Source organism: Anomalospiza imberbis, chromosome 9, assembly GCF_031753505.1.
Source record: "Anomalospiza imberbis isolate Cuckoo-Finch-1a 21T00152 chromosome 9, ASM3175350v1, whole genome shotgun sequence".
Lineage (NCBI taxonomy): Eukaryota > Metazoa > Chordata > Aves > Passeriformes > Viduidae > Anomalospiza > Anomalospiza imberbis.
This window is the reverse complement of record NC_089689.1, coordinates 21,000,704-21,027,670: the sequence shown is the minus strand read 5'-3', so window position 1 is coordinate 21,027,670 and position 26,967 is coordinate 21,000,704. Positions and strand designations below refer to the sequence as shown.

Sequence of the window (26,967 nt, the reverse complement as noted above, 5' to 3'; positions counted from 1 at the left end):
AAAAAGAAAAAGAAAAAAACCCAAAACAACAAGATATAGCAAAATCCAAATGTAATTCTGGATCTTATCCAATCCATCAGAAGAAGCAAAGACAGCACAAGCACTCACTCAATTTAGAAGGTGTTCTGTGCCAGGAATAATGATAGCTGAGACCTCACCAGCCAGATTGCAAAGTTGCTTTGAGTCACTATGTGTCAACTTTGGGTTCAAGCTGCATGGGGACCTATGCTCTGGGTCACTTTACTCTCACTCCCACCATCCAGTTAGAGCATCATAAATTGGACCAAATATACAAATCTGCTTCCTTATCCCTCACAAAACAGTCCTGTGCAGAGCTACCTGAATGCACTCCATCACAGCCCCTTTGGAGTATGGAGGAGTGTTGTATGACATCCTGTTCCACTCCAGTGAAATCAACACAAGGATCCCATTTCATTCAGGAAAAAGGAGATCGAAGACAGACTCTGCAAAGACCCTCAATGCTTCTCTGGGAACAAATTTAAACTCATTCCCAACAATGCTCCATACAGGACCCAGAGCTAAAGGTAGCTTCAAAGGAACACAACTGGACTTGCACAGATCTGTTCTGTAGTAAAAGAAAAAACAAAAACAAAAACCAAACCCCAAAAAAACTCACCTGCAAGCAAATCTGTGATGACTCCATTTATTGTTCACTTACACCACACTCCAGCTAAGACATCCAGGTATGTGGACCGATTGTATTTCAAGGCAAGAGATGCACTTCAAGTGTTGTTAACCCCTTACCTTTCTCAGGGCCTGGATAACTGTGCACCACACTCCCCTGTCCCCAAGACAGGCAAATTAAATCATCCATCTTGCTGTATATATTGTGCACCTTAGCTCAGGGCATTTCTGGACAGCAGACTAGCATTCAGCTGCTACTTGTAACACATTGCTGTATCTTTTCCAGTACTCTAGTTTCTGAACAGAAAAATAAATGAAGACTTGGATCTTCACAAATGAGTGATGATCCTCACCAACAAACTGCAGAATTGTAGGAGACAAACAAAGCCATGCTGAAAAACATCTGAAGTTTCATACTCCAGGCACATCATTAGATAAATATTTAACATGGGTACTGCACCGAAGAGATGTATGGAAACAGCTTTTAAAAGCCCAATTGTGTCAAGTTCTTAAACTCATATAGGAGCAAATACATGGATTCATTTCCAATACAAATACTATCCTTACTTTGATTTCATCATTGAAGAAAATGCAATATGCAAATCAAAAAACAAGCAGTGGCAACACATAATGAGAACCGCAAATATAATCCACATTCAAACAAGAACTGTGTACAAACTGTATGTTTACCTAAGTGCTATTTCAAAATTTCAGTTAAGATTTTTATAGTAAGTCCCTCCGAGAAGCCACTAACTTTTTATTGCTTTTTATAGATTCTCCCTGCAAGGATTTGTAGATATTTGTCTCAACCTATTGGAAACCAAAAAAAGCTGAACCAATAACTTATCTTATCTGGTTTTGGGGGGGGGGGGGGGGGGTTTTTTAAGGTTTAAAAAAAAAATGCAAAGCAAAACCAGACTTCAACAATAAAGTAACTTCCCCAAGAAAAACAACACGATTGCATGCTGCTTTGGAAGTGGTCCTGAGAAACCACAAACTGTCAGTCCCACTGGAGTTAAAAGAGTTTAATAATAAAGGCTTAACACAGCCTCAATACCACATAGCATTACAGCAATACACTCCACAGGCCAAGACAAACAGGGACTACAAGAACACATCACACTTAAGGCTGTGATTTGGCACATTCTTATTCAGATGCTCAAGCTCTGAGGTCTGTATTGCTTTCTTATATGCATAATCAATGTCTCTCATTCCATACACCCCTGTTCTCCAGATACTCTGATGGATTTCTACAAAACTACGACCTGTATTTAATAACATCTAATGTAATTTATACCTCCAGAGTTTGATCAGAGACCAGATATCCTGCAGAGCTCCATCAGCTGGCCCAAGGATGGCAACTGCAGTAATATTACCCAACAAAATTTTGATTCAGACTCAGAATGAAAACAAAAACTTAGGTGCTTCCTTTTTATCACGAAATTAGAAGAACATCCTTAAGGGTCTGTCATTCATCTGTCTCCCTTTTCCTGCTGAGTACTGAAAAGTATAGGATCAAACATCCCAATAGCCATCAAAATTTATTTTCTATTTGAGATCAATATTCTGGAATGTGATGTACCAGAGAAGGAATATTTAATGCATGAAACTCTTCATCACTTGCTGACAAAGAGATCAATAACAACAAAAACTATTCTTATGTTTCACCTAGTCAGGAAATAAGGCGCACAAAAGCACTCTCAAACACATTCTACTGTCGGGATTCATTTGGCAAGACGATCTTAGAACATCTCCTGCCCCAAAGAAAAAATATTTTGAATAAGACCCTCTCTTATGATGACTATGCAACATACTGAATAATTCTTATATCCAAAGAACTGAAGGGAACAGAATAATTTCTGTTCTGTCTTAGAGATCTCACTTAGATATCCAAAGTATGAATATCCTTCCTCAGATTCAGTAAAACATAACTGCCTGCACTTAAAAATTCCTTGACAGGGCAACCTTCACTTCCTAACACATTGTTTTGCATGCTGAAGATGGATTTAGGGAAGGGCTAAGTAATTTACTCCATTTAATGACAATTGCCATCCTACTAACTTACTAAATATCCTACTTTTGCATTAATGTTGGGCTCCCTGTTCCCCCAGCTTGGTCTATTTTGCTTTACTAAGATCTTTCTTCTACAGTGCCATGGATTTTCCTACTTAACTCCTTCTTTTCTGAATACAGTGAGATGGCTCTGTGTTAAGGGCACTGGTCACCACAATAACATCTTATGTACCACAGTTCAAGGATGTTCCAAATGACTCATATTCATAGTTTAAAACTCAAGGCACTAATTATAAGACATCACCTAAGCTCCACTTCACTCAGCATCAGTGAACGTCAAAGGAAACACATATAATACCACTCTTACTGATAATCTCAGCTCCTACACACATACTCTGTCAAAAACAATCAGTACTGCTCCCATGTTTAGACACCACAAGGAGTTATGATCTCAAGTGTATTCTTTGAGCAGCATAATTCTAACATTTTCAATATCTAAGATGAGAAATTACATATAAAGACACATATAGAGCACAGGCACAGTTCCTAATCACAGATGTGGAAGCTAATAGCAGCAAATAGAGGGACTGCAAGTTTTGGCAAGCAAAACACATGCAGAGTTTCAGTCCAGTGCTGTCTGCAGCTGATAGGAGACCCAGGTTCAAAGTTCAAAGCTTAGTCCCTTTATGGGAAGAGGAAAGTCACTCAGCAACAGGACACATCTTCAGCAACAGGAAACATCTGATTGTAAAGAACATTTCCAATAAACTCTGGGTTTAATAAATTGTCTTAAAACAAGGCTGCACTAAATTTGAATGCCTGTCCTGTGTGCCACCTGGCTATACTTATTTTGGTACAGATATGTGGGAACAGGACAATGCTTGTTTCATGTAACGTATCTGTGAGGGAAGAGTCATCCTCATTTGAGAACACACCTCATTGAAAGATATCATAATAATGGAAATATCTCGTTCTTAACAGTAATTCACTTATGCACTGTACAAATTAAAGTTTCTGCACTGTTGCTCTAGCCACTATCTCTTTAAATATAATGCCCATTTACAAAACACACAGTGCTGAAGAAGGTCCATATGTTCTCTCTCCACTTTTGTGGCTGACCCAAAACACCCATTTTATTGACAGCTGACTTCACAGTCAAACTTAGATCTGAACTCAAATTCCTTGGCCATCCACCTCTCTGCAGACATGAGGTCCCTTTTGTGCTACAGCCTGGAGCCAGCCAGCTTCCACACTGGGAAACTTGACACGGAGCACTGAGTTCAGCACAAGCTCTGCTGCAGGGAAGGCAGGCACAGCTGGCTCTGAGTGAGTCTCTGCAAACTAAGCCACAGCCAACAGGGGTAATTTTGCCATAACCCATGCAGCCCTGAACAAGTCCTTTGATTAAATTGTTTCTCATCCATAAAAATAAACAATCTGATTTTTTCCAAAGACCCTTGGATAAAAGGCTTGAAAGCTAAGAATGGATATAGCAAAGTGTTATCACTTGTCTGGAGAATTTAACGTGGCATCAAAGTCTACTGGTTACACTGTAAACAGAAAAGTCATTCTCTATCACCTCTCAATTTCCTGTCACTTAATTGAAAATACAGCTCTCTTAGTGATACTGAACTTGAGAGATGTAGTAATATTTCTTTAGGCAATTTTTATGAATTTCATGGAAGCTAACCAACGTTTTTACACTTGTCGTTTTGTGCACTGCTCCTTTTTCATCAGGACGTTTGTTAGGAAGTGGTAAACAAACTGAACAAGAAACAACACTCGTGTTCTGAACAGATGTATTTTTAAAATGGTTTGAGCATGCCAATTTTCTTTATTCTGCATTGAATGAATGGAATGAAAAGATGTGGTGTCCTGCGCCAGCTGGCAAATGCTTCAGAAGGACATTACATTGCTATTGTCTTCAGCAGTGCCCAAATAACTGTTTGGTGACAGGAAGGGCTGGTATGTTTTACTCATAAGATCAGTATTTATTTGGATCTACTACATAACTTTGCAGAGCCATGATCAACAAGGTGCTTCACTGAGCATCAGGGACATGCAGCTCCTCCATGTCCATCACAGCTCCCTGTTCCAGGGGAAGGCCAACAGCACCTGCTCCTTACCTTGCACTTTCCAGAAGGGAGGTGGACAGTTCCAGAGACTAAGGACAAGGTGAGATCAAAGTGCTGCAGGCATTCAATGAAGATATACTTGGCTTTGAGGAGCACAACTCCAGAGAAGTTACGGAACTACCATAGAGTCACAAAAACACCCAAGCCAAACTCTACCAATAAGGCTGATATCCAAGAAGTTATTTTTTTTGACAATGAGAAATCCTTTATAGCTAATCCCAAACAGATTCTCAGTACTGTAAGGAGCTTATTACCTCCTAAGACAAGCCTCACATTTTGGTTTCAATTATTATTGTAGCACAAAGTCAGTCAAACTCCCAAATTCCATAGAGGAACATGCAATAAATTACAAAACAGTACAATTTCTCTCTTTGAAGATAACAATCTATGTGGCAAGACAGAAAATAGGTACTGGCAGTTGGAGAATTACACAGCACAGAGAAAATTAATTCTGTATTTTCATATTGCAAAAAAAGCATATATTGTTAGCTTAGATACTATAAAACACAAAGCATTTATAATTTGAAATAAATTGCTTTAGTCTTGCAGCATTTTTTCTAAACATGGACATGGGCCTTTAACTTAATAAAACACAGTTTGTGTCTCAAACTTACATATACTCACTCAAATGTCAGAGAACTCTGAAAGGCTGATGCACACTATTTTCTGGTTTACATAAACGAAGATATTTACACACAATTAATAACAATCAGGACAACTATTTTAATAAACTGGTTTGGGTTTTATGCCTAGTGAGCCACTCAACTATTTTTTTCCTCCCTTTCCCTCTTGCTTTCCAAGCTAACTCTCAGGAACCCCTCCTTTCTCAAAAGCAGAAGTACAAATACTTCCATCAGGAAATTGACATTCTTGAGTTTGTTAGAAAATGATCTACAACTTAGGATATTTAGCCAGTGGTCAAAAGTTTCCCAAAACCTTAAAGCACACAATATCTGGCCCAACTACCACAGTAACTGCCAACAAGGTCCTATGTAGAGTTTTTACTGTAAGATTTGTCGTCTCTCCTGTCTCTGCCTGGAGCACAAACAAATCACAGGAAGGAGTAAGGTATGAGGTATGAACCTAAAACATCCCCTGAATGCAAGTGTTTTAGAGGCATCTAATCTAGAAAATGACTACACTTGAATTTCTTTTGCATAGCAAGGACCTAGATCATTTACTAACGTGAAAGGTGATGTTGAACAGTAAGTCTGCTGGATCCATTTTTCACTCATGTATTTTGCAGTTTGGGGCCGGGGGAAGTTTGTGGGAATTCATTTAACTTTTAACAGCACCACCACAACTGATTCCAAAATTTGAAGAGATTTCTGGCCCATGAAATCCTAAAACTTAGTAAGTTTCCAAAACATGCTGAGACTTCCACACGAAAATTTTGATTTGTGGGATCCTACACAATATGTGATTTTATAGGTAGCAGACAGAGATATGGAGCATAAGTTCTTCCCAAGCTGATTGGCTTGAGGAGCAACTTGTCTTTACCTTACTGACACACTAACTGGTTAAAAAGGGCATTATGTCTACACAAAAGCTTCCACATCCTGAACCAAACACTGACACAAGCAAATCTGAAATAAAGGTGTTCCCAGAGTATCTGCTTGACTATGAAAGCACCTATATTCAGAGGAAAAAATAACCAAAAAAAGCCTCCAAAACAAGAACCACAGTTACGGAACAGTATACATATTCTCATTTCCTATTCTTTCCTTTTACAGAAGTGTTTGATTTTAATTTTTAAAAAAAGAGTTCATCAAAGCATAAGAAAAATAACCCAGGGATGCACTACATACTGTCAGTAGTGCCTCATTTCCATGAGCAGAAATTGCAGGACAATGAAAAACTTATTGAAATAGCAGCTGCAGGAGTGGAAGTTGATCACCACATACAGCACTCAGCCCCTGGACAAATACAGCTGGAGACAATCTAAAGAAAAGTGTTCCTCCTATCACACCACATAGAAAAATACAATGAATCCCTTTAAATTAGCACTTGGCAGAGAAACAAGCCAGTGAGGGAAAAAAAAGCAACCAACCAAATAAAGCATTAAAATAATTCCAAGGCATCCAGAAGGTTAAGTAAGAAGAAACATTGATTGCAGTCTAGGATCAATGGCATTAAACTGCTGAGCACCTCCCTGAAGTGTTTCGGCCTTCTTTCAAAAAAAATATCTCATAGGGTCGTTTCCAAGGCAGCAGTGACTAAAAGTCAGCAGCCACTCTTCTAAGTGGGAAAAGGACATTAAAAAAAGATGCCTGTCTCACCTGCAGCAACAAGAACTTTTACTGACCATGGATAAATTCTATCAAAAAGATCCTCATCAGTCAGACTGAAGGTTACAGTGACACAAAGTTTGTGTGCAAAACTGGAATCTGCACACAAAGCTTGTGTGCAGAACTGCAGAGAACTACACTGCATCCAAATATATTGGGTGACCCTATTCAGGAAAACCACAAAGTCTCTCACATATTTGCAATTGAAATGTCTCTAGAAAACAAAACTAAACAAGAAAACCCCCCCCAAAACCAGAATAAAAAAAAAAAAAAAACAAAAAACAATCCACATCAGTGGACTACTTTAATGAAAATACCGACACAAGGGATAGACTTGCTTGAGAACAGTAATCCAGCATCCAGCATAGCAGCATCACTGAAGCATCAATTTTTTGTTGTTGTTGAAGATTCTGTGAAACTGCCAACTCTACTTCACTAAAAGTTGAAACTTCAGAAATTGAGAGATGCCAAGAACAACTCCCTTTCTAAGTCAATTTCCACAAAGAAAATCTACTGTAATCTCAGAAAGACAAAACTTCCACAGCGCTCCACAACAGACTCCATTCCTTATTAGCATTTCCAGCCACCTGCTGAAGTATGCTTCCAGCCAGGATTTCACAGGCTCACTGGGATTCACAAATTTTAGAGTTTCACCAATTCTGGATTACTCCACTAGCAGAACTCCTTATAAAAGGCAACAGTCATTTCATTAACTTTATTGTAAAACAGCTGCCTCACCTAACACAATTTCATTTGACTGGCAAAAAAAACCCAACAGCTTGATGTTGGCAGGTCTGGGATCAATTCAGAAATAGAAAAGGCCTTTTCTTGGTTTGTTACAAGTCATCAATGTTGGCAACTTTTTGGCCTTAAATTTGACTATAAAATTGCCTGCACAACTGAGCAGATGATAGGGGGAAAGAGGAGAGGATTAAAGGAAGTGAGATAGCAATGAGTAGGGCATTCTACAAATAAGGAATACTGCAGAAGCCTGAGACAGCAGTTCACAAAACAAAAGGCCTGCTGGTCACTCAGAAAAGGCAAACTGTGTTGAATGGCTTAAGCTGTTGGGTTTTAAAGCCAGAGACTGGTTGTAGAGGAAGAGGTTCTTAGGTTTTATAAGGTTTTTAAACTGTAATAAAAGAGTGACTTTCTCAGGCTGGATAACCTTGACATTCTTTTTAAACCATACTAAAACAAACATGCCCACCAACTCTCCCAAAGCAAATCAAGAAATGGCAACACTAACCACTTTAGACGCTATTCAAGGCGATACACAAACCTCAGCATCGCAAGGCCAAGGACTCCATACGGAGAAATGCAAGCCAAAAGCAGGATTGAGGGCCAACTTCAAAATCGCACATATGTAAGAGAACTGCAACCACTTTAAGATGCTCACTGCATCCGAGCAGCTCGTTATCACCAGCCCCAGGCCCACAAGACTTCAGAGAAGGAAACAAAGTTATCAGCTGTAGCAGAGCACTTTCCCACAGCTGGTTTTAATTAAGCTAATTTGGCAGTAGTGAATGACAGCAAGCAGAGCCTTCCCAAACCACTTTGCAAGCACTTTTGCCAGCATTTCACCATCTGTCATAACCAGGGTACTTGATAATAACTAGGATCTGTCTGAGGTATAGCATTTTAGAACTCTGTATCCACTCTCCTTTAAAATCATCTGGTACAGCCACTGCTTACAGGTAACTGGAGCCACTGTTTACAGATAATGGGGTGTTGGGAGAAGATGCAGAACTTGAGGAAAGGCATTGGATAAATTCCACTGAGAAAACCACTCCTGAAAAAGCAGATAGTTCACTTGCCAGAATCCCATCGTACCTTGGCCATACCCGTGGTACGTGAAACTTAAAAATGATCACATAGATATTGAAGAGATTTTGGAGCTGTAACAAACAGAACAGCCTATATAATTTCTAGGCTAGTTGTGCAGTTTTTCTTTTATGGATACGTGCAGGATAGGGCAGGTTTAGCATGAAGAAATTCTTTGGGTTATACCATGATGTCAGATGACCAGGGTATGGTCAGACTGTGCAAATTTAAGCCCCATTAAGGGAATGAGAAAGGGTCTAGAAAAGGAGTCATTTTAATGGCATCTAACTACATGGAAATTTTTTTCTAAGGTAAATCTGTGACCAGCAATTGGAGTGGGAGACACTAATGGTATCAGTACCAGCACTGCTACATGAGACCAACACACATAAGGAACAGATGGATCAGTAAATATAATTCAAGAACATTAAAAAAAAATACCAGCCTTCTGCAGGAACACTTGGCACATATCCACACCTGGTCTGTCTGGTTCACTCAAAGTATGAATATCTGATACTGAAATACTAGTTCAGATTAAAACACTGACCTGGCCACCTCCAATAAATGCAGATTGCTGACACTAAAGCCAGGGAAGTTGCCAGGCACCTTAAATCTGAACCAAGGCAAAGGAAACAATAAATGTTGCGGGATCATAAGTCTGGGCTTCACAAGAGCAGAATTCAGGGACCAGCTTCAGAAAAACCCACAGGATTTGGGCCTTGGGAGAAGACTGGGGCAGGAGAGTTTGCTCATTTTGAAGAATGACCTCCACCATGTTCAAGAATCATAGAGCCAATGTGCAGAAAATCAAGCAATGGTACCAGGAGACCTGCATGGATCAACAAGGAGCTTTTGACAATACTCAAATATAAAAAAAAGAATGCACACAAGAGGCGAGAGCAGGGTCAGGTGAGCAGGGACAAATGTAGAGACACCGCCCTAGTGTGCAAGGCAGGATTGGGAAGGTCAATCCTGCCTGGAGCTGAAAACAGTCAGGGACAAGAAGTGCATCTACAAGTAACTGAGCAGTAAAAAGAAGACGAGAGAAAATGTGGGCCTCCTGCCAAGAAAAAAATATGGAAAAGGTCTGGAGAAATGGGCAGGCAGATCTCATGAAGTTCAGCAAAGAAAAATGCAAAGTCCTGCTCCTGGAGAGGAATAACTATACCCTACAGGCTGGGTGCCAACCTACTGGAAAACAGCTTTGCAGAGAAGAACCTGGGAATCCGGATGGAGCAGCTGAACCAAGCCAACAACATGCCCTGGTCACAAAGGCAGCCAACAGCCCCCAGGGTGGGGGACCCTTCCCCTGGCTCAGCACCACGGGGGCTCTGCTGCAGGGCTGGGGCACTGCTGGGCTCCCCTCTACAGAGAGACACACTGGAACAAGTCCAGCGAGCTAAGATGATTAAAGGATTGGAGCATCTGCCACGAGGGGAGGCTGAGAGAGCGGGGATTGCTCAGCCTTGAGCACAGAAGGCTCAGGGGGATCTCAGCAACATAACCTGATGGGAAGGATTAAAAAAAGGCAGAGATGGGCTCAGAGGCGAGGTACCCAGTGAAAGGACAACAGGCAATAGGAACAAACTGAGAAGCAGGAAATTCTGTTTAAACCTAAGAAAAAAATACACATCTGTACTATGGGGGTGCTTCCTAGTTACAACTATTTTGTGACTCTGTGAAACACCCTTGTGTTCTAAATAAGTATTGCTCTTAGGATTTTAGTGTAAGTATTGCCCCTCAACTGAGACTGCTTCAGAAAAAATTAAATGCAGAGGAATCAACTGCATAAATAGACAAACCTTCCAGTCTGCTGGTAAGACTATGCTAGGCAAAAATTCTTAACAATGCCTTAAAAAAGTGAGAACTCAATTTATCCTGAATAGATCACAGGGTAAATCTAATAACTACAAGGTTAGGGTTCACTTACAAAGAATTTCTTTCCCAGTAGAATGAAATATATTGCTAAAGGCTACTACTTGAGTCCAGGAGTGAAAATCCAACAATCCTGCTGAGGTCATGATTATTACCCATAAGAAACTGGGTTTTACTACTGGCTTTCACAAGAGGAGCAGCCAGTTAAACACAATGTGCACACTGGAGTGTTTTGGCCAGGAATTGAGTTTGAAGGATCTGGGCAGTTTCTCTAGAGTTGTTCAACATATTCAACATGACTGAAGTGTCCTGCACTGACAAATTCCCCCATCAAATTCCACCCTTCAGAAGATTTCGAGCAGGTGGATTATTTGTGCCCTGCATTCTGCTAGTGAAAATTTACATATTTATGCCACAGAAAGCACAGCTTCCCTCCACAGCCCCAAACAGCCCATTCCCCTAGGCCCCCTCCTTTGAGCCATCACAAGGACTGCCCTGGCTGAAAGGTCAAACTGGCAAGATGCCTTTCCATTTTGGTTTTCTGCAGTAGGCTGGCATTGTTTGCCATGCCATCAGTCAAACAGAAACAGCTGGCTCAAGGTAAGCTGTAGAAATAAAGGTGTGGGTTGAAGCACAAAGAATGCGAGTGATGTTTCAAAACACAGTTATAGCCAGTGCTGGCAGTGTTTCCTGCAGCCAAAGCCCAAAGGCACATTAATACCTTTCCACCTACTCCTCCCTCCACTGTAGCTCTACCCCTACCAGGCATCTGGTTTTCTGCTCCCAACAGATTCCATTACTAAAAGCTACCTACCATCCCAGAAACATGCAGAAGAATGAAGGCCCATGAGGACAAACCATGATGAGAGGTAGACTCAGCACATGAAGTGCTTCAGTGAGTTTGCTACTATACCTACTATATCTTATACCTACAAGGGGTGTGTTCTGACACTGTGCCTTAGATCACTTTGCAAAGCAGAAAACCTCACTCACAAAGTAGTTCTTTTTGCCAACTTAATATGAAATAAGCCCATACCAGAATTCCATGGAATCACAGAATGTTTTGGTTTGGAAGGGATCTTAAAAACCATCTAGTTCCAACCCCCTGCCATGGGCAGAAACAACTTCCACTAGACCAGGTTGCTCAAACCCCTGTCCAATATGGCCTTCAAAACTTCCAGGAAAGAGGTAACCACAACTTCTCTGGGCACCCTCTTCTAGTGCCTCACCACCCTCACTGTAAATAATTTCTTCCTAATATTCAGTCTAAACCTACACTCTCAGTTTGAAACCATTTCCAAAAGTACATTACAGTAGAGTCAGAATATAGCAGTGACCACTATGACACTGAGTGAAGGTGTCTCACTTCCATCCATTCCATAGGCTGTTCTGTTTGTTACTGAGTGAGTGAAGGTGTCTCACTTCCATCAGGATTACCAATTCCAACCCCAAATTAACACCAAGCTCAAGGCCACACAGGATACTTTCACAGCAAAGCAAAATTTAGAAGATTTTCACAGCCTGTGTGGCCCAGCACATCACTGCAACTGCCCCCAGCACAGCTGTGCCTTCACAACTGGTCACAGGGTGAGGGGAGGTGGTAAATTGGAACATTGAAAAAGTATGGGACAGAAGTCACCAAAAATAGTCCTTAAAAATGTTACTATTAAGTAGTCAATTAGAGCAGATTTACCACAAAAATCAACACACTATGTAACTGTACTCTCAAAAACTTAGATTTGGAAAGCTCAGGTCCTTTCTATGGAACTGAAATGATCCCTGGCAAAATAGTAACATTCTTTAAAAGTGGGTCTTAAATAACAGCCCACCTGTTGACATTCAAATAAAACACAACTCTGGTGAACAGCAGCCAAAGACTGTGCAAGAATGTGGTAAATAAAACACAGGCGGAGAGAGTAGGGCTGTCCAACAAGAGATGGAATAATTGCAACTTTGTCCCCAAACCTTTACTGGTTTTTTTATTGTTTATCTCCAGAAGAAAAACTCTCAGGAAAGTTCCAGTATAATCAACTCCTCAATCTAGAAGAAAGAAGGAACAGTCCTTCCTCAACACTGAAGGACAAAAAAGCTGTATTAGAATACACATCTTTGAAGCACTTTTTGTGACATCAAAACTAATGAGAAAACATTCATATTAATTGGGGGATTCTCCACAAAACTACTTAGTAAATCCATAAATGCATGCTCTGAAGACAGGGCAGTGATCCAACAACAACTAATAACATGTCAACAGTTCCAATGAATAACATATTAGGAGCAAAAAAATTTCCAAACTCAGTGTGAAAAACCTCATTTTTTTATCTTACACCAACAGTACCCTCTGCTGTTCCAAAGCTGCACTGCATAGGGTGACATCCAGCCCTGACCATCGGAATACTCCATCCATCAAAGGACCTACCTAGATTTATTCATTAATTATCCCACTTCCTGTAAAGATGTTCCAGAGATGTTTGTTACTTCCTACTATAGAGCCAGGCTTTGGGTTGGTTATAATGTTAATATATTTATTGTCCCAAGACTGTCTTCTGTGATTAGAAAAATACAGTTTTAGCCTTAGAAATAATTTTTAAATTAATATTTTAAAATTCACAAAAAGAAAATAAATTGAAGGCTATTCTCTAAGAAAGACAAGACAGTCAACATCACAGTAATACTTTCTGGAACATTTCTGTAAAGCCAAAAGGGGGTTTTAGATTTTAAAATCACTGTATTGTTCAACAGCCACACATCACAGAAATCCAAATATTCTACCACAAGGTTTTTCAAAACGCAACTTGAAGGCTACATCCCATATGGCAAATGGCCCTAGGGAAACAACACAGGAAGACTCCTGTACTTCTGATATCCCCTGATAACCCAGCATGCCCATGCTGGAAGAAGGACCATCACCCTGCAGATGCAGCACAGCAAGAAGAGAAACAGGGAGGTGAGGCAGAGAAGCCTGTGGGCTTCCCCTGTGATGAAGATTCCAGACCCATCCACGCAGGGTCACCATGACGCTTCAGCAAAAGCCCTGAACCTGAGCAGACACCACCCTCACAGTGTCCAGCTGATGATCTTCATCAGCAGAGAAATTCAGAAACGGAGTGTACTGCTGTTCTTGTCCCCTCATGTGGAAGGCAACATGAGGGAGGATAAGCACAAATTGTATGAGCACTACAGGGGAAAAAATGCCCCCAAGTGTGATTTAAAGCACAGGTTTCTCACCACAGGCAGCCTGTGTGAACAAGGACAAGGAGCAAGACATACAAGAGCAAGGAACACTAACTAGATTACATGGTTAAAATGACCATGCCAAAATTGAACTGTGAATGAATATACTGAAGTATAACCCAGAACTACAGAAAAAACAAACAAACAAAACAGAAAATAGAACTCCTTCAGTACAGAGAAGAAACTAACTTGTACAACTTGCAATGGAAAAGAAACAGTACTGCTTGATCTCAAAACTTTTCAGGGCAGGGTGACACATGACAGAAGATGTCTACAGAGCTTAAAACCAAAAGAAACTGAACAAAACATGTTGTGCCTAACTGTATTGTCAACAAGACACTTCCACCCAGTTCAGTGTCTTCTTCTGAAGCAAGGGCAGACAGCAGTCAGTTGCCTTTGACCAAAGGACACAACTTTGAAGCTTCAAGGATGGTTTCATGTCTTTCCATCAAGATCAGACTTAGAACAAAATTTTCATACATTTCACAGCAACACGATTTCCAAATGTATGGCAAGTATACAAATATTTGATCTTGGCCAGGGAACAAAGTACTTCCAAGGGGACTCAATGGTGTTGCAATGCGTTATAGTGAACAGCAAGCTGATCTGAATTGGCACCACAACACTGAATCCCTCATGTCTTTGCACTGAAAAGCATCAACTAGAGCACAACTGCAAACCACATTTTCCTATTCCACTCATTCCAAAGAAATATATGTTAGAGCACCACACTCCAAGAAACAGACAGACAAGTTAGAGAGTATTTAGAAGTAACAATGTTTAATATTTTTTTTTTAATTTCTCCACTAGAAGGATTATAAAGCCCAAATCTGAATAAAATAAGATAGCAAGAAGTTTATCAGCTAATCAAAAACTCACAAGTTGAGGGGAGAAAAAAATCAAAACAAGAAAGAGTGAAAGTCAGAAAAGTTTGCAATTGACTTCATTGTGGTCAAAGTGATTTAGAGTAGACATCAGGAAGAATCTGTCTAGAGGGAAGAACAATTAAGCACTGGGACAGATTGTACCAGTTTCACTGATTAGATTTTATAGAGTACTTATGACATATGTTGGAATAAAAATATGTTAAAAATATTGTTTCTAAAAGCCCAGAGAAAGACCTGGGGTAGTTCTTTCCAGTGCTATTTGCTACAAATTCCTATGAAGGAAAACATTTTTAATGGCCATTATTAAAATATACAACCTCTAAACCAAGCAGTAACATTTGAGGTCAGATAATCAAGAAAACACACAGTACTAGAAATCAAGTTTATTAATCTACATTTTTAAAAAAGCATAGGACAATAATTTTTCAAATTAAATATTTACTAAAGTATCTTAGAAAGTACCTAAATGTCATACAGAAAGAAAGGAAACTGCCTTGTACTTCCAGCTCACTCACTGTAGTTTCTTAATGCCAGTGAGGTAGCTGGACTAAATGTCAAAGTGCCAGGAGTACAAAAATGCAAGGTAACACCACTGAGGTACATAACATAAATATGAAAATACGTTTAAAATAAACACTAATTATGTTTTAAAAACTAAAATAATTATTTTGGAACTTAACACCATCCCTTTCTTACCTACAGACTGACTGCTCAGAACTGATATTCTCACTTGCTGATATTATCTTGCTGCTGTCAGTGCTTAAAAAAAAAGAAAATTAATTTGTAACCATTTTTAGCATTAGGACAGCAATAAGGAAAGCAGCTTCTGCTTTATGGCCAAAGAAATATTATTCTTCAATACTACCCAAGTCCTAAGAAGGTTACAACAATGTAACTTCTTTCTCTGTACAACTGACCAACATCCCTCTAGAAATGTGAGACTGGTTCAAGTCTGTCCTTTAAAAGAAGCCAAAAAACATTTGCCTTGATGGAGAAACAACACGGAAGAACAGAGAAATTAAAAATTATTAACACAGATTTGCTTCTATCTTCAAGATGAAACTTGCAGTATGCAAGCACCTCCACATGTTTGTAATCCTGACAGAGCCCAACATTCAATACACAATTGCAGGGGATTTATACCCCAGGTGATTCCATGTAACTGCATTCCCCAAACACTTTATTGGACCAGACAGACATTCCAGAAGATGAGGCTTCACACTGTACAGGATGCAGGAAGGGAACCACCCAGCAATCTATGCAAAATGAAGCCTTCTGGAAACATTCATCCCACCAGCTCTCACCGGACACAAACACAGGAAATACCACAAATAATGCTTTTTAATTAAAATATGTTATAAAGTGTACACAGGCACACACTAGGAGGAAATGATAAAAATATTATAAGATAAAATATCTTAGAAAAGGAGTACACTTACTTCTCAACTCCTACTAAAAGAAAAGAAATTATGGTACTTCTTATGGATTATTAGCTTTGGAAATCTCACCTTTCAAGGAAAATAAGTGGAGCTGCTATGACGAAGATAACCACTACTGTTGGTGCAGTCACTGCAGGCAGAAAGACAGACAATTTTGTGCAATGGCTAAAAGGACTCAAAAGGAAAATTAATTTGCAACATACAACACTATGGTTGCCACCAGCATATATCTTATTGCACAATTAATGAAATACCTCTACTGTCCTATACCACAGAGTTTTGAATCAATGAAGCAATTCATGGGAGAGATTTAAAGAGCTTAGTGTGGATACCTAACTGATAAAATAAACTACCTCAAAAATAGTTTGGAAAACAACATCTGTGCTACACCAGGAAGTGCAGAACTTGAAGAAAATTGAATTGAAGAAGGATGTGCAGAAAATTGAAGCATGATCAAATAAACAGTACAAATGCTCAAAAGCATTAGAAAAACCAAACATAAGTACACAAGGGAGACTTTAATGACACCACTCCTTTTGGATGCAACACATTGCAGCCCCCAACTCCCTCTGAAACAGGTTGCAGCCCCAGATTTATAGTCACTTCAATAATGAACAAACCTATGTTCAACACTCCAGATATTTTCACACTTTTAATCACAATCCAGACATGCCTATCATTAACAGCTGGCAGCAGCAGAAGTGGTTAAAACACAGCAGTGTTCACACCCAATCCAGCCATTTTCAGCAGCTCTGCCTTCTCCAGAGGGAACCAGATACAACACGCAGGGCCCCCCTTGCAACCATCATCTTCTCAGGAGCCCTCAGCTTCTGATTACACAGCAGCCAGTAACAGCCATCCTCTTTCAAACAGTTCTTTGTTATTCTGAGCTTACTAAACAGCTGTGTGTCAAGCACTCAGAGCCTAAATTAGAAGTATTGCACAAAGAGCCACTGCCTTCCCTCACTGACATTCTCATCTGTTGAGTTCTGAAATTTCGAGAGACAGCCCTGATTACTTTGGTAATTACTTCTCACATTATCGTCTGGTCTTCACTTTATACCTACAATTATGAACCAAAAAAAAGTGTAGGCACACGGAACACATAATCAATTGTCACTCTATCCTGTAAGTCCTTCAGGGGAAGGAAGTGACACTGGCCACAAGTTACAGATTAGGATGTTCTGACTGAACATTAGGAAAAATGTCTCTACCAGAGCACAATGGAACAGGTTGCCCAGAGAGGGTGCCTGGTACCTGAAGCATGTTTTTCTACTCATCACTCTGTTCTATACTCCCTTAAAAGTAACTGCTTTTGGACTGATCCCCTTGAGAAGCATAACGCCTTTGTGGCAGCAACATCAATACCTACATGGTTATTGTATATTCAATATATTCAATATTGTGCATTCCATGCTAAGTGTCCCTTCGTTGACCTGACATTTCTTCAGCCAACTCCAATGCAAGCACCTCCAGTGCAACAAATGCATGATAAAGAGGTGTTTGAAATTGAAGGTGACATACCAAAAAGTATATAGAACTATTTAACTGATATAAAACAGCAAAAAATTTAGGACAAGAGGTACAGGAATACCCAAATACAAAAAAACCCCAAACCACTCCAAACGACAACAAACCCTCTGTTCTACTACATCATGCCTGGTCCCTAGGGAGGGCTACAGACAAACAAGGGATTGTGCAGGGATTGTGCAGATGATCAAACACCAGGGCACTGACACAAGGCCTGTGAGGAGAGACTGAGGCAATGAGCTTGTTCAGCCCGCAGAAGACAGCACCTGGGGGAGGCCAAAGGGCAGCCCTCGGGGACCTGCAGGAAGCTCCCCAGAAAATGGAGCCTGGTTCCCAAAGTGCTGCATGGTGGGACAACGAGAGGCAGTGGGCACAAGTTTTGGACTGTTGGATGTAAAGAGAAATCTGTTCAGCACAAAGACAGTGATGCACTGGAAAAGACTCTACAGATAGGTTGTGCAGTCTCCATTCTTGGAAGTTTTCAAAACCTAACTGGATAAAGACTTGGTCTCAGCTAATAATTAATGCTGCTTTGACCAGGAGGTTGGACTAGAAATTTAGTTGCATTCAATCCAACTAGTGTTATCCTCCAATTTTGCAAAGTCTTGCTCTATTTTTAAAAACACTTAAGATTTTTAAAGGTATTTTAAACCTGAAAGAATTGAACATTAAAACTAATCCATGTAGATTTATTTTCCTCTAGCTTACCACACCTGGACACATAATATAAGATGGAAAGGGTTATTTTTCTCACTCTTTACACATTACACATGTAGGCACACAAATGTGAGTGTACTACAGTTACCTTTAGTGAAAGATCTCTTTTACTACTAAGCCTGCAACAATAATGGCTAAACAGATTCAGAGAGAAATATACAAATAACTCAGGTGAGAGAGCAAAAACATTCTGCTTTAAACAACAGAACAGAGGTGGAAATTCTGAACATATCTATTTATGAACATGGCTAATTCTGATATTTCCCACAACTAATTTGCAATCTCACCCTGCTTTGCTAGAATAAATCTACTTTCATCTTCAAGCTGATCTCATGTCAACAGTTATAATGTGCAAACCTAAGTAGTACAAAGATCAGTTGCTTTCAAAGAAATAATGCAGTATGTGCACCTAATCTTTCAGGTGCTTACAACATAGGAAACATTTGGAAAAGTACAGCTTCAATTATAATATTTTTTTCCAAGTAAGTTTATGTAAAGAAGTTTAATACCTTGAAGTATTATTCATTCTCCTTCCTAATCTGGCTTTGACAATCTTGGTTAGTCACACATTCTTAGCGTTTCAAACCTCTATGTAGATGCTAAATTATTTTCTGAGCCCAGGTAAATTCTTAAGAATCTCATTGTAATGTGTACACAGAGTTAAACACTCAGTACCCTGTCTTCTTAAACATCTTTTGAAAAAACATAAACAAATAGAATACTTTGCCATTCATTTAGGGCAATTTTATCAAGCATTTCTAGAAACATTATCTCTCCATCTTCTTAACTCTTTTATATTTTAACTAGGCTTTAGGGATGATTTTCAGACAACACCTTTAGTCTGGGAAGCTCAATACCATGTGAAGATGGTAACAGAAGCTCTCATAGGTTTGCAAAGCAGTCAGACAAGTTTATGACTGAAAATCTTAACAGGCACTATTATGTAAAAAGATAACACATCTATCTCAGGAAACCAAAGGTCACACACTGCAGGAAGAACAGGATGGGAGAAACAACAGCACCTGCTAGCCCCACTGTCAGTTTTCTGAGATGCTCTGCGGCTTGTGCCTCTGGCCTGAGCAGACCCAGCCATCCTTACACGAGACTTACCAGAGACAGAGGGGCACAACTTACCTACACAGATTTTGCCATGAGAGGCATATACAACAGATGTGCTTCTTAACACTGCCTTGTCTCCCAAAGCTTTTATTTTACTTCTTTCATTAAAGTACCTGAAACTAAGAGCAGCAGTTGTTTTAATAATTATAAACATGCCATCATCACTTGCCAGAGGACTGCAGCATACTTTCATTTTCAGTTCCCACATCAATTCTACCTGATGGAAAGCAAATTATAAAATGTGTCTTTATTCTCCTCCTGCTTCAACCTCTGCAGAAGGATCTGCAGGTTTTCTGGACCTTCCAATTATTCAAGATTAAAAGCATCCAGATTTTCTCCACAGCAGCAACCCATGAGAATAGATTAAATGGTAAGAACTTTTCTTCTCTCTCTTCAGCTGGCTGAAGTCCTTTACATAAAATGAGCTGTTTTTTAAATAAATGAAGTAACAAAGTCAGACTTCCTAAAAATTTTAGATTTGTCTACATTTTCTTCTCCCTGCAATAATGCAAGGATGGTACTCAAAACCTTATATTCTTGTGTGATCTCTCCAGATTCTTTGGGTAAATACAGAATTTCAACTAAATGTAAAAAGAAAAAAAAAAAAAAAGGTCCATTAGGAAAGACCTTCTGAACACCAGTGTCAGTAGATAAAACCAGAAATTTGCCACAGGATGCCACCTGAATGATCAGATTATGAACATAGCTATAGGCAACAGTAATGGACTTGGATATAAATAGCGAGGTTTCTCCCTATTAAGGCACAGTAAAACCAAATGACTCCACGGAAGGCTTTCCTAATTTTCACCCAGGGGATGGCAGCTGCCATTCTGTAACTGCGATGAAAAAGGGAATGCTCAGGGTTTTTGTTTGTGGCCTTTTCCGTGGCTTTTTTAACCCCACGTTTGCCGCGGCCGTGACGTGGCGTGGCAGGGCCTCTGCTGCCCCCGCGCGGCACCGGGCGCCGCTGCAGGCCCGGCCGCCCCTCCCTCCCCACGCGCGGGGCTCCCGCAAAAGCCCTGGGGGTTCAGTAAAACCGGGGGTGCAGTAAACCCTGGGGGTGCAGTAAAACCCTGGGGGTTCAGTAAAAACCCTGGGGGTTCAGTAAAAACCGGGGGGTTCAGTAAAAACCCTGGGGGTTCAGTAAAACCCGGGGGGTTCAGTAAACCCTGGGGGTTCAGTAAAAACCGGGGGGTTCAGTAAAACCGGGGGGGTTCAGTAAAACCCGGGGGGTTCAGTAAACCCTGGGTGTGCAGTAAAAACCCTGGGGGTTCAGTAAAAACCGGGGGGTGCAGTAAAACCCTGGGGTTCAGTAAAACCCTGGGGGTTCAGTAAAAACCCTTGGGGTTCAGTAAAAACCGGGGGTGCAGTAAAAACCCTGGGGGTTCAGTAAAAACCCTTGGGGTTCAGTAAAACCCTGGGGGTTCAGTAAAAACCCTGGGGGTTCAGTAAAACCCGGGGGGTTCAGTAAAACCCTGGGGGTTCAGTAAAACCCGGGGGTGCAGTAAAAACCCTGGGGGTTCAGTAAAACCCGGGGGGTTCAGTAAAAACCCTGGGGGTTCAGTAAAAACCCTGGGGGTGCAGTAAAAACCCTGGGGGTGCAGTAAAACCTGGGTGTTCACTAAAACCCTGGGGGTTCAGTAAAAACCGGGGGGTGCAGTAAAACCCTGGGGGTTCAGTAAAACCCGGGGGTTCAGTAAAAACCCTGGGGGTTCACAAAAAACCGGGGGTTCAGTAAAAACCCTGGGGGTTCAGTAAATCCTGGGGGGTTCAGTAAAAACCCTGGGGGTTCAGTAAAACCGGGGGTTCAGTAAAAACCGGGGGGTTCAGTAAAAACCCTGGGGGTTCAGTAAAAACCGGGGGGTTCAGTAAAAACCCTGGGGGTTCAGTAAAAACCCTGGGGGTTCAGTAAATCCCGGGGGGTTCAGTAAAAACCCTGGGGGTTCACAAAAAACCCGGGGTTCAGTAAAAACCCTGGGGGTTCAGTAAAAACCCTTGGGGTTCAGTAAACCCTGGGGGTTCAGTAAAAACCCTTGGGGTTCAGTAAACCCTGGGGGTTCAGTAAAAACCCTTGGGGTTCAGTAAACCCTGGGGGTTCAGTAAAAACCGGGGAGTTCAGTAAAAACCCTGGGGGTTCAGTAAAACCCTGTGGGTCCAGTAAAACCCGGGGGTTCAGTAAAAAACCGGGGGGTTCAGTAAACCCTGGGGGTTCACTAAAAGCCCTGGGGGTTCACTAAAAGCCCTGGGGGTTCACTAAACACCCTGGGGGTTCACTAAAAACCTGGGTGTGCAGTAAAACCCTGGGGGTCCAGTAAACACCCTGGGGGTTCACTAAAAACCCTGGGGGTTCACTAAAAACCCTGGGGGTTCACTAAAAACCCTGGGGGTCCAGTAAAAACCCTGAGTTAAGCACATCGCTCTGTCCAGGACAGATTTAACATAACATTTCCTAAAGAGCTGGAGGGGGAAGGAAGAGAAAGTCCCTGTATTTTCATACAATATCAGTTCCCTGGACTAATTCACTACACAAACAAGTTTTTTAGATATCTGAACACAAGCCAGAGGAGCAGAAACTGCTTAGCCAGGAGCTCAGCAGAAACTTTCCAGTACAGAAATCCCTTTTCACATTACCTACTTTGTCATGTTATTTAGTCTTTACAAAGACTGAAGTATTTAACTGGGAAAAAAATAGCACAGAACAGGCAAAAAACTTAATTCCTCACCAAAAAAATGCATGCAACTTTCACTTCAAGCATGAGGCATGATGTGCCTTAAAAAAAATCAATACTTATAGAAACAGACAAGTATAAAACATGAAAAAAATGCTCACATAGGAAGAAGTAAAAATTTATTATATAGCCATCTTAGACATTTTTATAAACAGGTCCTTGAAGAAAGAAACCATCCCAAGATCAGTTTACACTGAATGGGGAAAAGGATAAGTAAAGCTACTTATGGGGTAATTCCCTTCCTGCAAAGGCACAAACAAACACACAACTGCTGAACAAAGTATACTTACACTAGTACAAAATTATGTCAACACCAATAATTAATACACAACAGCCAAGATGGTTTAGGGGTTCTTTTTAAATCGTTTGACCACATGATTGCACATTAAACAAAATAATAGTCCTAAATTCCTGAAATTACATTGAAGTCTGCAGTAAGAAATTCTTTTCTTACCTCCTTTTAATGCTATAATTATAAAGTTTTCTAAAAATGAGTGAACTTACCAATACCAAGTTTTTTGCTCTTACCCTAATGGTTCTTCTCACTTCTCAATTGCCATTTCCTGAGGTCAGAGTTAATCTTTAAGAAGGAATTCTGCATCTGCATCAAGACTGTATCAGAAGAGTGGCAAATCCACTAAACAACAGCAGATTTCTCTAGTCCTTCATCCGTCCATCCACCCATCCTTTGACACAGAAAGTGTAATTTGCATAGGAGAGTACAACATAAAGAATACTTAGCTTTAGTATACAAGCTGTTTTTAATTCTTCTTGGAAAAAAAACAAGTTTTAGTAACTACATCAAGAAACAAGATGTTCAAAGGTCAAAAAACACCAGCCCAAAATCCCTTCAGATAATGGCACAGTTTCTATTCATAGAAGGACAAACTGTTACATAACATAATGTGCTGTAATTAAAAAAACAACTTTGTGGGAAATCAAATACACAAAGAGGAGAAGTAATATATTGTTATACAGTACTGAAGCTTTAATGTTTTTCTAATATGAATAAGGCCTCTTTTTCAATCACAGAACGGTTTGGGTTAGAAAGAACCATACAAGATCATCTAGCTCCAATTCCTCCACTGTGGACAGGGGACACCTTACATTAGACCAGGCTGGTCAATTCCCCATCCAGCCCGGCCTTAAATACCTCCAGGGATGGGAGATCCACAACTTCTGTGGGCAACCTGTTCTAGTGTCTCACCATCCTCACAGTGAAGAATTTCTTCCTCACACCTAATTAAAATCAATGCATAAACCTGTACTTCAAAAGCTTAGAAATATTAAAACTATATTTGAAGCATTGTTAAATAAAAAGGCAAAATTAGAAAATTCAATCAAAATTAATACATTTTTCTACTGTAATTCAATTTGCACTCTTTACGTTGCATTAACTCAGGCTTTTGCTTCTAATGAAGTATCTGACCCAAACACAAAAGCTCTGGACTCCAATATATGGAAAATAATATTAAAATGAATCATAATGAAAAATAATAAAAGCCTTTCTATTGTTCAGATAAGGTACTTTTAAACAGAGATTATAACAGCAGTGCTAACAGAAAAAAGCAGCATTACTAATTTCCTAGCAGTTTAATGGAGAACCGCCCATGCTCCACTTGGAACCTGAGAGAATTGTGTGGGGCAAGTCTCAAAAGGCTGAAAAGTCTTTGCAAGTAAATTCACAGTAATTAGGTTTCTAATTATACCCACAGCATTAGTGATTGCTATGCTTAAAACAGCCTGAACTGTTTTCATTATTCCTCTCTTTCTGAAAGCTCAGTCTTTCATTGTTTGAGCAGAAATTCTAGAAGCTGAGTCTGCCTGAACATGTATTTTTTTTTAAAGTTTAAACAGAAGAACAGAGAGACCTGACCTTAGCTATGGAGAGCAAAATTAAACTTTTCCACTATAAAAAAAATTACTCCCTTACTCCCTGGTATTGAAGCAGCTAGAAAGTGTGAAGTACAGGGCCTTCGACAAGGCAAATCTGAAGGCTGAAAAGCCCCAGACCAGAATTCACAACATTTCAGGTTGTACACTTTGTTCTGAAGGCACTTGTACAGATCCATCTGAGGCAACTTCTATCAGCAACTCACAGTAGCCACATCATGCCCTAATTACAGTACCTACATCACTCTACCAGCACTGCCTATGCAGACCATGCTTTATTGTCAGCACAGTGCTCTGAAATACTGCCTGTGTTTTCACAAGCATCCACAGGTGACCTCTCCCACAAGCAAGCAACTCCAACATATTGCTGCCCTCCTGAACTACAGACACAGAATGTGCAGTTATAGGACAGCGAGTCTCATTTGGCCAACTGGATTGAGATGCAAAACCTTGGGACCTTTATTCTATTCATAGCTCTGCCCTTGAGCTGCTGCATGACGTAGAAAAATTTGACTTTCCCGTGCCTCAGCTTCCTCTGCCTTTCTGTGTCAAGTCTATTCATCACCCTTCATCCTAAGAAATGTGCCTCAGTACATTTTTTATTAGAGTGTCTGGGCACAATTACAGCTGAGAAACAATATTTACATAGTATTTTATAGCTACTCTGAGATTGATTAACTTGTAACAAAGAAAAATAGATGCAATTGCACTTATAAATTATTAACATTGCAACAGTAAGGGTAAGCCTTCAGAAGTAGGAAGTCATCAGCTACTTAACTGTTGGGAAAACTCAGCTTTTATTAATTTCTGTGCTATCTTTTTTTCACTACTTCTTTTAAAGCATACATGCATCTGTTCATAGTGCTTTGAAAGAAGATCCTCTTTGGAACATGCACACTCATTGTAGTTATAAAAGAGATAATTTAAACTTTTCTGTAGTTATTAACTGGCTTTGTTCTGTGAGTGATTAAGGGGTACACTTCCTGCACTGCTGCAGCTCTTATGACTCACATTTAATCAGTCTCCAAACACTGAAACTCACAGGGTAACAACTGTGAAAAAGTGACATGCTGTAACAGAACTGATTTAAAGTAGGAGGGATCCCAGCAGGATATGAAAGAAGTTTAAAAAAAATGCATGTTTATAATCACTAAAAAACTGAAATAGCTGATTTTAACACATTCTGATTTTTTTTTTTTAACTGAGCAATGAATGCTAAATTCTGACCCTCAGAGATACACACTTCCTGGATTGTTGAGGCCTTTGGTTATGCAAAATACCAAGAACTGGTTAAGAAACATCCTGTAGTTTCTGTACCTGACTAGGATTTTGGCACTATCCTCACTCACTGTTACTCTTTCAGGAAAGCAATGAATACAAGAGCAATATAATCACCCAGTGTCATGAAGGAATAACCACTTGAAATCAGCTACCTCAGGTTCAAACATCTATTCAGGATATGCATGCACAGTACAAATTACTTTTTGCTTGGATGCAAAATTACATTCCTCCTGAAATGCAGAGTAGATACATAATTCATAGAGAGCTATACCTCATGACCTAAGTGTACTTGTCCTTGCAAGTCACACTCAGGTTGTTTGGCTGCTTTATTAACTCAGCCTGACACTGTGATGTAAACCCAGACTGCAATGACAAAAAATGAGATGTTATAGTGACAATGTTGACAGAAGATAACAAACTAGGAAAAATCTTCTCTGAAAAACATCCCTAAGTGTCACAGGCACAGCCAGAATCAGTACCAAGGCCACACTCAGATCACAGCAGCAGCAGCTGTCCAACTTGAGACAAATCACAAATTACCTCCTTTGTCCCAATGTCGGCAGAACTGATGTGAAACAGAATTGGAATGAGCATGGAAGGTGCCCAAAGCCAGCCTGTCTGTATCAAAGTCAACAGAAAAAGTGCCATCTTTTCTATCAAATGAGTGGTGGGGGGAGCTCCCATTGAGGTTGGCAATACCTTAATGACTAGAGCCAGTGCTGCAATGGTACAGGTGAGAGGTGGGGGATGCACGGTGAGGAGGAGAGGCAGAGAACCACTCACTAACACGGATGACAAAGCTCTCACAAGGAGGTATTGTTTCCAGCTGAACACATTGCTAAGGGGTTCACAGTCAGCTGAGATGAATAAATCCTTTCACCTCTGAAAGCACTCAGCTGCAGAGCAATTGCTACCAGAGGTAAAGTGCTTTCACTGCAATGTACCTTTCCAGAATATGGAAAACTGCTGACTTTGACCTCTGGAAATCCGTAACAGAGGACACAGCTTTGGCTGCATGCAAGACACTGAACACTGCTCCTTATGAACACTCTCCCAATGCACCCATCCAAAGTCACAGGAACATACCCTTCCCAAAAATTTGTGGGGAAGCCAGGGAGAAAATGCACAAATTGAGCAAGTGAAGCAAGTGAAACACTGTCAGGCTGAGGTCAACTGAGTGAAACAAACAAAAATCACATTCTGTTTTAAACTGGGCAAGTTCCTCAATTGTACCCAGCACTAATAACACAAATGGAGAGAGGGGGAAAGAGAAAGGGACTCAAACAGCATCAAGACAGTCGCTGTTAAGAGAAGCAAGAGCAACTTACTTATTTCAAAATGCAAAACTAAGGCCCGGC

The 26,967-nt window shown here is 40.3% G+C and overlaps 1 protein-coding gene across 19 annotated transcripts in view; it reads right to left on the bottom strand.

The window, feature by feature from the left end:
- ST3GAL3 (ST3 beta-galactoside alpha-2,3-sialyltransferase 3) overlaps positions 1 to 26,967 on the bottom strand; it is a 183,185-nt gene that overhangs the window by 140,463 nt on the left and 15,755 nt on the right. Inside the window, exon 1 of one of the 19 annotated variants that reach the window (XM_068199135.1) lies at positions 26,150 to 26,306. The exons of the other annotated variants lie outside the window; for them this stretch is intronic. The gene's annotated coding sequence lies outside the window, so the exon portion shown is untranslated. Of the gene's footprint in view, positions 1 to 26,149; positions 26,307 to 26,967 lie in introns of those variants that run through there. 19 annotated transcript variants of the gene reach the window in all.